General features: G+C 36.8%; 1 long non-coding RNA gene across 1 annotated transcript; it reads left to right on the forward strand.

Annotated features, from left to right (window-relative positions):
- The first annotated feature begins 322 nt into the window (after positions 1–322).
- Positions 323–4,173, forward strand: LOC309366078. Its single transcript, XR_014166475.1, has 2 exons — positions 323–797; positions 2,078–4,173. It is a non-coding gene; the product is annotated as an uncharacterized lncRNA (long non-coding RNA).
- The last annotated feature ends 1,653 nt before the right edge of the window (positions 4,174–5,826 follow it).

Raw genomic sequence — 5,826 nt, forward strand, 5'->3', positions numbered from 1 at the left:
TGTGAAGTTCTTTTTTATTTGCTGTTTTAAGAAATCACTACCCTTCTGGTTTCTGCCTCACTTTTAAGGAGGAGGCAGAAGAATACAGACACCCCTAATATTTTTGCTCACAGGGACAACAGGGGTTATGGAGCTAATTCTGAAAAGAAAAACACTTGCAAGGGAAAGTTATTAAACAGTCTTATCACCCTCAACTTTCAACATTCGGCATCTGCTTCTCTCTCTCTTTTTAAAAAGGGTTCCACCACCCAACGGCGTTTCCTAAAAAGGGCTACTCAGTCATGGATACAGCTACCGAGCTGCTCAACTGCCTCGTACCTTGAGTCAGAACGACAGAATCTGTATACACCGCCCATGTGCCGGTTCATGACTAGGGGCTTCCAGATTTCACGATCCTGCCCCCGTTACCATTTGCCGATTGCCATGAGACTTCTGGGGTATAGGTTTGGGTTTTGGAAGACACCTGTGCATGAATTTGATTTATGTGTGTAGATCAGTGCACACTGACCAACACACAGTCTTAGCAGTAAGGTTCTGTTCTGATGCCATGAGTAGTCACGACAACCTGTAGATTGCTATCTGTTGCAGACTTTATCTGCCTTTACAGCTGTTATACCACTTGTTATTATCCGCCTGTTCTGCCGTTGAGGACTTTTTGGATCATTCTTTGTCTAGCTCCTTTCCTTTGACATTACTGCCTTGGGTGACCCTGCTGGGAGTACGAGATTCCCGACGGCTTCGCTCACAAGAGTCATAAGAACATGCAAGTCCACTCACCATGACAAGGTGATAATCCAGTGAGTGAGTACCCTATCAGCAGTTCCCCTGTAGATCAGAAGCACAACTCGTGTCATCAAGAAGTCATACCTTAGGTGTAGTGGGCCCAACTCTATAAACTTCCTTCCATTAGGAATTAGGCAGAGATGGTCTGGGTTAAGTTTCAGGTATCAGGCTAAAACCATTTTATTTCAGAAGGCCTTTTTACTATGCAGGATGTTTTAATGTTTCTATTTAAATGTAAATGGACCCCTGACCGTTAGGTCCAGTCGTGACTGACTCCAGGGTTGCGGTGCTCATCTTGCTTTATTGGCTGAGGGAGCCGGCGTACAGCTTCCGGGTCATGTGGCCAACATGACTAAGCCGCTTCTGGAGAACCAGAGCAGCGCATGGAAACGCCATTTACCTTCCTGCCGGAGCGGTACCTATTTATCTACTTGAACTTTGATGTGCTTTCGAAATGCTAGGTTGGCAGGAGCAGGAACCGAGCAACGGAGCTCACCCCGTTGCGGGGATTCGAAACCACCGATCCTCCGATCGGCAAGTCCTAGGCTCTGTGGTTTAACCCACAGCACCACCCATGTCCCAATGTTTCTATTTACTGATGTTTTAATATACTGTATGTTTTACATATTGTATATTGTATGCTGTAAATCATATAAATAACCACCAGTAAACAGAAATTTGCTACCCAATCAGAAAGGTTTTGTAAAGTTGATTTTCTCTTTCATGATGCTAGATATGCAAAAAAATGAGTATGGGTATTCAAAGACAGACTTGCTAGTAAAACTTGGTGATCCAGCAACTTTTGTGATCATATGGAAGACTTGTAAAAAATTAGCCTACAATTTTTAGTCTAGCAGCTTTTGTGGATTGAAACAAACGGTAGACATGTGGGGGAAAAATTAGCCCACTGTTTTTACTAGCCTGCCTGCCCACGGTTTACCTGTATTAGTCATTTGTGGACTGAAAGCAAAAAATATTATGTTTTTCTAAAACTTAATTCTTACTTATCGCAGCATGATGGCCAGACTACTGCCTATGTAGAAGCCTAATTTATAGTTTAAGCCTTGCACCCCCATCCTATACAGGTTTACAGAGAAATCTGACAGGATCCCACTCCCAGGCTAGTGCTTATAAGTATTTTTCAAACACATAAATGTGAAAAGCTTTCAAACAGCTACTTCCAAATCAGTCAACCATTTTCATTTTTTTAAAAACCCACTACCCTATCATGAAAAAATTCATAGTTTTGGAGGAGAGGTTCCTCATCAAAAATTGTATTATTTTACTTTGACAGGAGATAAATTTTCTTCTTAAGAATATATTCTGGCACTGTAGTGAATCAACAGCATCTACATGGAGACAAGATTGCTGGAAGAACTCATCTGCTGGGAAAATACCCATATAGTTTGCTTGATTAAACCAGCTAAGATTATATTAGAATTTGCTATTGATTCTATCATACTCAGTGTATAGAAAGAGCTGCTGCGCTTCTTAATATAATCGAACTAGCGTTATTTACCTAAAGTTTCTTTTTTAAAGCTCAGACATATTTTTGCTACTGATTTATTGTTTATATGGCTCCCTATAACAAAACTTTCTGGGCAGCTTGTAACAAAAATAATCACATGAAAATAAAAATCTATGCCCAGAATGCAGATAATAAAGCTTTGGTAAGGAGCATTATGGAAATTTAAAACCAAGCAAACCAGAGCAATTTGCCCTGAGAAGTTATAGACGCACTTTCTCTGGAGGTTTCTAAGAGCATATTGGGTTTTAATCTGTTAAAGTATGGCTTAAACCTCCATTCTTATTGCAAAGAGTTGAACAGATGACCTGGAAAGATGGAGTTTTATATGGTTTCATTCAAATACTGAAGCTGCTGTTCAATTAAGTAGAGTAGTTTTCTTATGTAGCTAGAAATGGTTTAGTTTACTTGAACACTGGGACCAGTAATCGTACACACTATTGTTAGTTAATTTCGATATATTTGAAAGTGCTGAGCAACTCAAATGGAAACCTTATATTAAAGCTGGATGTTTAAGTTTCATTTTTCCATTCCCTCAATTCCCCTTCTATGTTCTCATCCCCTCAGTCCCTTGACTTCTTCTCCCCCCCCCACCCCTTTTCTTTCTTTTCAGCTTTTCACATTTGCTGCTTGAACAGATTTCTCGGTCATGCCGGAGCCAAAAATTTCTAAATTGCCCAAAGGTTATAGAGTGGCACAGCCTCTTTTTGGCATCAGCACATAAGATATATATTAAAAACTGCAGTGGACTTGGCACACCAGAATTCCAGGTTGACCCAAAATACAGCATTTGTCACCCTGAGTTTTAATCAGAGTAAACCTAATGGACCTAACTTAGTAATGTTCATTAATTTCAATGGTCTATTCTGAGCTAAACTTAAGTTGAATACTACCTTCCAGACTACTGCTGCAGTCACTGCATTACTAAAATTAAAATGTATTCAATTCAAAATAAATCACATTTTAAAGAACATACATTTTCTATAAGTGGCTTAATTTAGGCCTAGTGCTCAACTGAGTTAATAACCATTACTACCAAAACAAAACCTGTACATAAAATATTAATTGGTGTTACTTGTCTGCTATGGATGACATAACAGTTACCCATAAAGAATGAGACACTCGGGTAAATAAACTGAAGAACTATCCCATAGATGTCAACAATACTGGACCAGCTCTTCCATTTTTATAGGAAGGGTCATTCCATGCCAAATCACCTGATTTTAATAGTCGACAGTGCTCCCACGACTCAGATTTTCTCCATTTAAAAAAAAAAATGTAGATACCCATGAGATAAGCTCAAAATAATATTTCAAGATTTTTTTGGTCCAAATTTTGGGCGCAGGAGAATTTTTTGAAAATTTCAATTTTTGTGCGATTTAGGCCAATGGAATTTCTGCGTCAGTGTAGAAAAAACCTCCTGTTTCGCTTATTTTTCAACCAATTTGGCTTATTTTGGTATCAAAATAAAGCTAATTGTGGTCTCTTTCAAAATAAGGTATAAAAATTACCCTTAACAGAAAAGGGTCACCAACCATCCAAAGTGAATTTTTGTTATTTTATTCCCGGTAGGTTCGATAAGCCACAGCATGCAAACCACAACTAACATATATTTCGTACTTTTGTTGTAGAATGCGCTAACCATGTACTTGTTATGTTTTAATAATAAGGAGGGTGTTTTTTGCAGTTATAATTTTTTACAATTTTTATTTATTTTTGTACAGGTTTAATGTCTCTCTGAGCCTGAAATAACTCACACATTCATGAGAATAGTTAAAACTGTACCCTCTTATGTTACAATGTCATCTAATATATTTTAAAAATTAAGTTTTATTGATTATTTAATAAAAACAAAATTCGTCTCAGAGGCCTTGTTCATTTATTGTGTAAAACACTCCTGCAATGATATGGTCAAAGCTATTTTGTTTCCCATACATGTAATATGGTCAATGATGCTGGGTGGATATATATTGGATTTTATAATTTAATATACAACCAAATAACACAATGTAACATTTGTCATATAAACAAAAAAGAAATAAAAACCATGACTTCCCTCAACTTCCCCTTCTGGTTCTTTAAATATTTATTACTTCTGCTTAATTTTTGTCCTATTTTTACGACCTTATACCTCTCAATATACTTAAATTCTTATCATTTTTATACCAAATTTTCTTTCATAATTATATCTTGCACTGAATTACATTCCATATTATTATTTCCTGACCTTTAAACTTATTTTCTTACTTTTAAGTGTTTAATCAAACTCTGCTATTGAGTCCATTTCTTTACAATATTTCTGTAGATACATCATAAACGGTTCCCAGTCTTTTTTAAAGTCTTAATTATCATTGTCTCTGAGTCTTCCCGTGAGTTTCTGCATATTCTATATATATAAATCTTTATTGCAGTCCAAAAACCCGTAGAACAATTTCAGAACATAATACAATTGAGACAGCCAACCACACAAGAGAGAGAAACCGAGGCGGTCATTTTGTTTTGTCTCAAACATGATGATCTTTGATTCTTATACTGTAACTTCCGAAAGAAACTTTGCCACAGCCAGTGTAATATCATTAGACCTATCATCCAAAAGATATTTAATATGGACCAAAAATTTTGGACCAAAAAATCTTAAAATATTATTTTGAGCTTATCTTATAGGTATCTACACATTTAAAAATTTGAGCAAAATCTGAGTCGTGAGAGCATATGGCACCAGGTGATTTGGCGGGGAATGACTCAGAAGAAAGAACTGTAACAACCAGTCCTAATGAATCCAACTATTTGGGTTGTTCAACAGTCACTGGAAAAGCTGTCTGCTTCATATAGTGAAATGTATTACCAAGGCAGTCTAAATGTTTATTAGTTTCAAGCATCTTTTTTAAATAAGGAAAATACAATTTAAAGATGCAGGTTTGCCATGTTGCACCTATTTAGGCATAACAATTTCAATGGCACTAACCAAGCATGACTGGATGTTCCTGCCTTTATGCAGAATTTTCGATAATCCAAACTGCTCGTTACACAGTAGTGTAAGTCAAACCAAAAAGTATAAAACACTGTTTGAATTGCCAACAGAGGTCAACTAAACAAGTAGGACAAGTAATAGTGAAAGTTTGTTTTAAAAAGGTAGGAAAAGAGAAAGCTGCAGGGCCATTTCCAAAGCCAAAAAAGGACATGGAGGACAGAATCCAGAATAGGAATGAAAAAAGACAACAAGCAGTGGTTTGAGCCTTTGCTTCATGGCAAGTGACAAAAATATGAGCATATATGGTTTCATGTTATCTGGCCCTGTAAAACAGGCATTTTAGGTAAATTAACACAAAATCCACATACCTGTTTTAGAGGGAAATGCTTTACTCAATGGAATTTGCTTCAAAGTGTACACTGGATTTGTGGCTTTAAACTATCAGCATTTACTTTTTAGAAGGCCTTACAGCTTGATCCAAATGCAAAGTCAGAATGAGCATGAACAGAAATACTGGCCTTAGGACTTCAAAATTAACATTTTGGTT

The sequence above is a fragment of the Podarcis melisellensis genome (genome assembly GCF_964234715.1).
Source record: "Podarcis melisellensis genome assembly, chromosome: 3".
NCBI classification, from domain to species: Eukaryota; Metazoa; Chordata; class Lepidosauria; order Squamata; family Lacertidae; genus Podarcis; species Podarcis melisellensis.